This window comes from Rhipicephalus sanguineus, chromosome 3 (genome assembly GCF_013339695.2).
Source record: "Rhipicephalus sanguineus isolate Rsan-2018 chromosome 3, BIME_Rsan_1.4, whole genome shotgun sequence".
NCBI lineage: Eukaryota > Metazoa > Arthropoda > Arachnida > Ixodida > Ixodidae > Rhipicephalus > Rhipicephalus sanguineus.
In genome coordinates this window covers 233,997,832-234,007,800 of record NC_051178.1, presented here as the reverse complement: position 1 = coordinate 234,007,800, position 9,969 = coordinate 233,997,832, and positions in this window count along the sequence as shown.

Genomic DNA, 9,969 nt, shown 5'->3' with positions numbered 1-9,969 from the left:
TGCCACGATTCGGTGTGTGCTCGTGATATGTGGAGTGCACGTGGCGGTGACGGGTGGGCAAACTGAAGTTCCCGGAGCAAAACGGCTGACGACGAAACGGGTATTCCGATAGGGGCGACGGCGTTGTCTTTGGTGATTGAGGCCGCCTCTCAACGTTCATTTCGAATTGAACGACACATGCGGGTGCTTTAGCGAAAGCCTGGCGAAGCGAATTCAATTATATTAATCCAGAGAAAAGAAAGAAGCGAATGAAAGGAGGAAGAAAACAGGGACAGAATTAAGGGGCATGGAATTTTATCTTTCGAAAACTGTTTGTTGTGTGAGTGAATGAGGGTGCAAGTCGCAAAAGGGAAATAAGGGAGGCGAGAAGTTCGCAAGGTTGAACATAAATCCAGTGTCGACACAACACTTGTACTATAAATTAGCTGCAGTTGAAATCTTCTCCAAAACTAAACGTAGTCATCGAATGTTTAAAATAATGCTGTACTTCCTCGCACAGTACATGATTCCTATTATATGTACATCACAATATGTTTACCATGTGTCTGCTTGCTTGTGAACCGAGAATAAGGCCAACTAGACGTCACCACATTTTTACCACTCTTTCGTGGCGTTCCAGAATGTTTCTTACGGAAAAATAACATGGCCACCACGTTTCGGAAGCGCTAGCAGAATAGGCCCGCATGCAAGGCTCTCAAGATGTTAGTAATGCTACAACATGGCCAATTTGTTGCTAATTCATAGCTGAACGCTTTGCCAAGATTTCTACCAAAAGCTACAAAACAACGCACAAGAACAAACAGGCCGAAGCTCAAGACGTGCTTATTGCGCGGACTTGCGCAAGCACCATAGCGCCTCCTTCGGTCGTTCGCAAAGGCTGAAGCCGTTACTCGACGTGCTAGAGAACAAAACACTGCGCACGTATATTTACCGGCTCTTCGAAGTACACAACGTTTTCTATCGCCTCACCGTTGCGGGCCCCTTCTTCCGCTGGGCGCATCTTAAGCAAACAAACAACGTCTGGACGATGGCTGGAAGGGCACTAGCGCTGTGCGGCGTGTATTGACGCAGAAGCGGACCGCGGTGTGGTTTCAGTGGCCGCACGTCAATCAAGCACTGCCCTTCTACAAGGCTCGAAAAGTCAACAGAAAATGGAAGGAAGAGTGGAAAGAGCTCACGCAGCCAGATAGCCTGTTTTCTTTCACTGCTCAAGGGAAAGTCTGGGCCTCAGGGAATAGCAGGAGATTGGTCGAGCCTTCTCGCCCCAACATCGCCCAGTGTATACATAGGAGGCCCAGATGGCCCACCATCGCTCGTTCTTCCCTGTCTGCGTCCGGCTGAGGGAGGTTCTTGAAACCAGTAAGAGCCTTCAACTTGCGTGTCGTGGCTGTCTTCAATACGGCTCCCAACTTGTAACAGCGTGCTGCACTAGCTTGTCACATAGCCCTCGTCGTCCGAGCTATTCACTCGAGGCACCTTGAAGATGAAGTACTTCTACGAGGGAAGTTGCCGTATATGTTGCCGAGATGTGCTACGCTTTCGAACATCGGAATAATGCGTCAGCAAGAAGACTTCTTCGTGAGTGCTGTCAGTCGACCTGAGTGCGGCGCTGCGTTTCCGCAAGAATGATTTACAGCAGAATGAAGTTGGTTTCAAAATATCCGGAGACAATAATTAACGCTTCCTTTAGTGCTAACGGATCTCCCCGACCTCTGGAACGCTCCAAGTTCGATTCAACGAATGAGCCGGAAAAAATACTCCTGTTGAACTAACCGTTGGTGATGAAGCATACGCTTCAAGAGCTTGGCTGGTGTGAAAGCATATCGAATACTCGACTACGTAACGACCACAGCAGTTGTAGACGGCAGTTTCATAGGGTGTATCGACAGCCGCAGTAAATTCGAGACAGTTATGCCTGACGGTGATTCTCTGCCACATATCCTAGTTTACATAATTTTCTATGCTCTGTAAAGCTACGTAATGGTCTAAGAAATACAGTTGATACGCACGCCACGTCAGCTGGCTTTCGCACGCTCTCTATTGATAGCTGGGTCGATGAGTGTCCCAAATCGAAGCTCTCATCCAGTCGATATTTCTCTGCTTTGAAGTAAGCTGGCCTGTTGAGTAATTTATGAGAGCTTAGCAAAATCAATGGTGCAAAAGCGTGTTTTCGCTAGAGACAGGCAAATTACGTTGCTTCACCAATATCAGAGGTCGAGGTATAATCACATGCACCACACATCGGTAGTCATTGCGTGCCGAGTTCGGCAGTACGCTTGCGAGACGCGAGTTCCCTGTTCGTCGAACGCAGCAGGCGAACGGTATCGACCATGCTTCTTGCCGGATGTACAACGACAGAGAGCGCCGCCTGCTGCCCAGCCCCGTGTTTCGACCGCATTGACCCGTTTGCGCAAACTTGAAGTACCTGTAGCTGTAAGTGAAATGGCAACAATGAACGGGGCGAGCCTCACATGCGAAGTGGAAATCGTGCGATGAAGACGCAGGGGGTATAGATGTTCAATAATAGTCAGGTGGTCTTTATACGAGTGAACGTCCTTCAAGCAAACCGTGAACAATGCAAAGCAGAGACATGTGTTTGACCGTCAGCCAGCAGCACTCTCCGCAGCAGCAACAGCAAGTGGCTAACAGGAAGATAAAAGCCAGAGAGCAAATACTGAAGCTGTATGCCTACGAGAAGAACTGTCTGTCAAGAACCGCAAACGGCAAAAGTGCACGAAGCCCATCAAGCCCAAGAAGGTAAGCGCTTGCGAATAGAATGAGCAACAGTTGCGTAAGAAAGGTAACGTATACATTGCTTCCAAAGTTAAATGATAAATTCCAAGTTAGTTTATTAGGCCAATATCCGTAACATTATAAAGAAGCTGTTTTCAATTACGCGCCCCAAACAGTAAAGGTAGCTCTAAGAATTCGTAATAAGAACGCTCTTGAAATAGTACATGGTGCTTATGATGCTGGTGTAGCAAAATGTGTTATATGCTATATAAGCAAAGTATAATCTGCTCACGGTTTTGCTGACCGGACCATTAGATAAGCAATATATACACATCTTGAGTAAAGGTTAGCGCCATATCTTGACATTGATGTCACTCGAAGCAGCTGTTGCGGTCAACGTGCATGTGCAGGGTGCTATGGAAAACAGTGCTGTCAAAATGCTTTTGACGGCTCCTTTACAAAAATTTTAAGCTGCCTTGGATTCTCTGAAGCTTACTGCTCGCACGATCTGTTCCAAGTTACTTCAGAATTTTTCATTGTTTCTTAAATACATAATATGTTTGTCATCATGGGTAAAAAATATACTCGAACGCGGCAACTGGTGGCTGGCAATCACAGTGTGCATCGATACCAACTAGCCCAGCTTACCACTCTTTTGCAATAACAGTAAGTCACCTTAGCAGCGATCTTTAAATCGCTGCTTTTATTTATGATCTTTAAATATATTGACTACTTATTCCTCTGGTGTGGAAGGTCTTACGGATAATATTACTACACATCTTCAAATCAAGTTTTCACGACAGTTCATACGTACATTCGGCGTGAACCTTTAAGGGTGTGCGTTCGTTTCCGTTCGTTGGTTGCGTCATTCAATGTACAATAAAAAATATATAAATAACAAGACAGGAAGGTACATCGTAGTGTTCAAATGCATATCACGTGAATCTGTGCGTTATTACAAGGCAGAAGCAGTAGTGCATTGCACGGGCACAGCCTCTTCTACCGTACCTCTCAACTGCCAAGATCACAAGGACGAAAGTGAAGCATGATCCTCGCTAAGGAAAGAATGATGAGATCTGTATGCACGGAGGTGTCCGATACGTATTTAAGAGCGCACAAAACGTCATACCCGGAAAGTGTCATTGTGGAGCGCCCTGATTTTGTTCTGGATTAAACCGGTGTCCCGTGGCACCAAGTTCTCTACTGCAGAAGGCATTGACCGTCAGACATCAGGATTGTCAATATTGTCGCAACGCGGAAATAACAAGATACAGGACCACCTTGCGACGAGGAAAGACAAGTCTGTATTCCGATAACAAAAAGAGCAGACGCCTCAACGTAGTCTTCCTCAGAAAGCCCACAGCTGCAGCTCGTGCTGCTCGCTTCTTTGTCCTCTGTCGTCCTGTCGGCTATTGATCGTGACAGCCTCCCTTCCAAAGAAGCATCGTCCCGATGCTTCATCGTCACGGCAGCAGGGTTTGTACTCACTGGCAGCCCATGAGTTCATTCGCACAAATAAGGCTTCATCCGAACCACGTGAACAACCTCTGGTGCATGCTTTTGACGCCTTGAGCAATGTGGACTGTCGGGAACAACCTCATAGTTAACATCAGTGAGACGTCGGAGGACTTTATACGGCCCGAAGTACCGCCGTAATAGCTTCTCTGAGAGGCCACGACGGCGAACTGGGGTCCAGACCCAAACTCTCTCTCCCGGCTCGTAGTAGACTGGTCGGTGACGTAGATTGTAGCGCCTTGTGTCATAGTCCTGCTGGCGACGAATACGCGTGCGCGCCAGTTGTCGGGCTTCTTCAGCAAGCTGAGTTATGTAGTCTGCATCTGTTCCGATGCCATCGTTTTCATGCTGCAGCATAGCGTCGAGCATGGTTGTGACTTCACGGCCATGGAGAAGACGGAATGGTGTCATGCGCGTTGTCTCTTGCTGGGCCGTATTATATGCGAACGTGACATAAGGCAAGATCTCATCCCAGTTCTTATGCTCCACATCAACGTACATGCAGAGCATATCGGCAAGTGTCTTGTTTAGCCGCTCCGTCAGACCATTCGTTTGTGGATGGTATGCCGTTGTACGCCGGTGAGATGTGCCGATAAGCTTCAGCACTGTGTGTAACAGCTCGGCTGTGAATGCTGTTCCCCTGTCAGTTATTACTACAGATGGAGCGCCATGCCTCAGCACTACATTCTCTATAAAAAACCTGGCTGCTTCACTTGCCGTGCCCCTCTCCAGAGCCTTGGTTTCGGCGTAGCGAGTGAGGTAGTCCGTGGCTACGATTATCCATCTGCGCCCTGCAGCCGAAGTTGGAAATGGGCCTAGGAGATCCATTCCGACTTGAATGAATGGTACATCCGGTACATCAATCGGATGGAGGAGCCCTGCTGGTTTGACGGCTGGCACTTTCCTACGCTGGCATTCAAGGCAAGTCCGAACGTACTGTTGAACGGTTGCCGTTAGTCTTGGCCAGTAGTACTTTTGTCTCACTCGGCATAGCGTTCGTGTGTAACCCAGATGACCGGATGTTGCTTCATCATGGCACGCCTGTAGTACTTCTCTCCTCAGTGGTGTTGAAACGACGAGTAATTAGGTGTTTCCGTTCGGCGAAAAGTTCACCTTATATAGGACATCGTTTCTCAAGCAAAATGAGGCTAGTCCTCTTGCGAAGAGCTTTGGCACAGCGGATGTGCGTCCCTCCAAGAAACCAATAATGGATTGCAGTTCCGGGTCGTCGCGTTGCTGCTGTGCGATTGTAGTCGTGTTGACAACCCCGACAAAGGCCGCGTCGTCGTCATCTTCAGAATTTGCATGTTCAAGTGGCGCGCGAGAAAGGCAATCGGCATCCGTATGTCGCTTCCCTGATTTCTACACAATAGCCATATCGAATTCTTGAAGCTTAAGGCTCCAGCGCGCCAATCGTCCTGATGGGTCTTTTAGGTTCTCAACCAACAAAGAGAATGATGGTCGCTGACAACTTTAAACGGGCGGCCGTACAAGTATGGGCGAAACTTTATAACAGCCCATACCACCGCAAGACACACTTTTTCAGTGGTGGAATAATTCTCTTCCGTGCGGGAGAGGGTCCTGCTCGCATAAGCAATTACTCGTTCGGCGCCATCTTGCCACTGCACAAGTACGGCTCCTAAGCCGACATTGCTGGCGTCGGTGTGGACCGCTGTCGGAGCGTCATTGTCAAAGTGTCCCAGGACTGGCGGCTTTTGGAGGCGTTGCCGCAGCTCGTTGAACGCTTCCTGCTGCTCTTCACCCCACACGAATGTGACGTCTTCTCTGGTGAGACGTGCGGCGAGGCAATGCGTGAAAAGTTCTGAATGAAGCGTCGGTAACAGGCGCACAGTCCTAAAAATCGTCTGACTGCCTTTTTGTCAGATGGTGCGGGAAAACTCGTAACGGCAGCTATTTTGTCGGGGTCAGGCCGCACACCTTCACTGCTGACAAGATGCCCCAGAAACAGAAGCTCTTCGAAGCCAAAGTGACATTTTTCTGGTTTAAGCGTTAGTCCAGCAGATCGTATCGCTTGGAATACCGCGTGTAGTCGTTTCAAATGCTCGTCAAATGTGGCAGAAAATACAATCACATCGTCCAAATATACCAGGCACGTTTGCCACTTGAGGCCTGATAGTACGGTGTCCATGAGCCGCTGAAATGTTGCCGGTGCGGAGCACAAGCCGAAAGGAAGTACCTTAAATTCATAAAGGCCATCGGGTGTCACGAATGCTGTTTTTTCTCTGTCTCTTTCGTCGACTTCTATCTGCCAATATCCGCTCCTCAAATCCATCGACGAGAAATAACGTGCATGCCGTAGTCGATCGAGGGAATCGTCTATACGAGGTAGCGGGTAAACGTCTTTTTTAGTAACCTGATTGAGCTTGCGGTAGTCCACGCAGAAACATAAGGCGCCGTCTTTTTTCTTCACCAATACTACCGGCGATGCCCAAGGACTATTCGACGGCTGAATAACGTCATCCTGAAGCATCTTGCGCACCTGACTTTCTATGGCTTCACGTTCCCGCGGAGCTACTCGGTACGCGTTTTGCCGTATGGGTCTGGCCGTGTCATCCGTAATGATGCGATGTTTCGTCAAAGCCGTTTGACGAACTCTGGACGTCGAAGAGAAACAATCCTGAAACTGATTAATAAGGTCCAGGAGGCTTTCCTTCTGCGTAGGCAGCAAACTTGGGCCAACATCGACGGATAGAGGTACGGGCAGCAGGCCGGTGTGATCGTCTTGCTCCACAGTTAAGCAGCTTGCGACCTCAGTGAGCTCCTCCACGTACGCGACTGCCATACCTCTCGCAAGATGTCGTCGCTCAGGGCTGAAGTTTGTTACTAGAACTTGCGTGTGTCCGCAATTTACGCTTATGACGCCTCTAGCAATGGATAGGCCATGGCTGAATAGCAATGTTGGGATTTGTTCGGCGATGTTGTCGGACTTGCCTAGTAGGTCGCATGTTACAGCCACGAGAGCGCTGGACCGCGGAGGGATGGTCACGTCATCGTCGAAGACGCGCAGATGTTTACGTGGCTGATCTGCACAGCGTATATCCGAAACTTGATCTGGGGCCATCCAAAATGTAACCGACCTGTCCGGAATGTCTATAACGGCGCCGTATTCAGACAGCAAATCCATTCCTAAGATCAGGTCCTTGCAGCACTCCGACAAAATGACGAACGTGGCAACGAAAGCCGAATTACCGATGTTAATTCTGGCGGTAGATTTGCCGGTCGGCGTCATCAGTCGACCACCCGCGGTTTTGATGTTGGGCCCCGTCCATGAAGTCTTAACTTTTTTGAGGCAGTCGGCGAGCTTCCGGCTTATAATTGAGAAATCCGCACCAGTATCCACCAGCGCTGTCACTGGGCGTCCGTCTATGTAAATAGCTATGTCGGCGCTTACGATTTCCTTCGGGGTCGGCGACGTCGCATCGTCCGTCGTATCGTCGTGTCGTATGGTTGGGGGTGTTGTAGCGTCTCGACGGGCGGCAACCTTCCCCCCAAAGGTCGCTGCTGTTAGTTTCCCCGACGAGGGCTGGGGGATCTGCCCCGGGCAGCGTCGGCGTAACTATGACGGTGCGGCGAAGAGCTCGGCGCAGGTGACGGAGAACGGGGTCGACGATACGGACCGAATGGCTCTGCTTGCGGGTGCATGTTGTTGTCGCGGCGGTTGTCAAAACGAGGACGTGGAAAGGGCGGCGCAAAAGTCTGAGATCTCTGGTCACGGTAAGGGCAAATTCGGTAAACATGGCCGGCTTCTCCGCAATGGAAACAAAGTGGACGGCGGTCGACGGTGCGCCACAAGTCCGTCTTACGAGCAAATGGTCGACTGGTGGCCATCCTTTGCGACCAGGCTGCAGACGTTGGCGGAGGGTAGAACGGCGACGTTTCCGTATGCGTATTAAGCTCTGGAGTCGGCGGCGGCGGCGGTGGAATGTACGCTGGAATCACCGGCTCGTGCGGCGGTGGAATGTACAATGGGATAACCGGCTCGTTGCAAGGATGAGCCAGAGGAGACGAGTTGTGCGACAATGGCGTTGGACGACGGACGGCCGACGCATAGTTAACCGATCGCTGGTCTGGTAGCGATTCGGGCAAAGAAAATGCTTGCCTGATCTCATGTCGTACGACTTCTGCAACTGAAGCCATTGCAGGTTCTTGCGGAGTCACAAGGAGGTTGCGGATTTCTTCACGAACAACCTCGCGAATGAGCTCACGTAGAGAACCCCCACTGCAGAGCAGAGACGCTTATCGAGGCGTTGTTTGGTCGGTCGTAATAGCGGCACCGTTGCTGTAGTGCTCGCTGGATAGTTGTAGCCTCTTGGACAAATTCCGCAACGGTTGTCGGCGGGTTGCGAAGAAGACCGGCAAACAGTTGTTCTTTGACGCCTCGCATCAAATGTCGTAGTTTCTTGGCTTCAGGCATCTCAGGGTCAGCTCGTCGAAATAGGCGGGTCATGTCCTCCGCAAACATGGCGACACTCTCATTCGGTTTCTGTATACGAGACTCGATGAGTTGCTGAGCCGAATCGCGGCGGTCGTTGTTTGCGAAGGTGCTGCTAAGCTGCTGCCGAAAGGCATCCCAAGAAGACAATGTGGCCTCGCGGTTCTCATACCACGTGCGAGCGCTGTCCGCTAGAGCAAAGTACACGCGCGCGAGCTTCTGTTCGACGGTCCAATGGTTCGCCTTGGCGACTCGCTCATACTGGTCCAACCAATCCTCGACGTCTTCATAAACCTCGCCGTGGAAGGTCTCGGGAATCCGAGGCTGCTCAACGGTCACCTGTGAAGCGCCGCCAGTTGCCATTTCTGCAGACGGAGTCCTTGGCTGAAGAGGTTCCAGGGGGATTGCCTCGGGACTGAGGCCTCGCTGTCGGCGACTGTAGCGGTGGACAGGAGTGTCCACTGCAGGAACAGGTTCCGGTGTCGGACTTGAAGTGCCGGGTCGTGGCGGAGTCCCGAGCATCAGACGTAGAAGTCCAGCACCTCCACCAGTGTCGCAACGCGGAAATAACAAGATACAGGAGCACGTTGCGACGAGGAAAGACAAGTCTGTATTCCGATAACAAAAAGAGCAGACGCCTCAACGTCGTCTTCCTCAGAAAGCCCACAGCTGCAGCTCGTGCTGCTCGCTTCTTTGTCCTCTGTCGTCCTGTCGGCTATTGATCGTGACAATATATATATAGAAATATATCCCCAGAATAAACGGGGGTAAGCGCGACACTGCGGCGAACAGTAAAGTAAGTCTTAGCTTTAAAGGTTGAATCGTCTGGTTAACCTAACATCATTTAACTATACTGTCTCTAGCATTTTCGACATATGATGGGTCCTTCCGACGTCTTTTCAAGTATGCTCGTATCGCCTCACTCGTGTCGCCGTCGGTGTGGCTGTCGGTGCACGCGAGAACACAGGCGGGTATGTGTCACAGAAATTTGGCAAGCCCCACTACTGACCGCTGATCCAATAAATTGAGAAATACCTCAATAAAGTGTCAGAATGGTTATACAGTAGAACCCCGGTCATACGAACACGGCTCTTACGAATTGCGGGTTGATACGAATTTTTCTGTGGTCTCGGCCAAGGCCCATTAGCCTGCAATGTAATGGAGTACGGTTGTTACGAACCGATTTTCACCCGGTGACGTTTGATACTAACGTACGCTACCACGCAGGTACGAACAGGTGCTGCCCGTGCTGTCGCGGAAGACAAGCC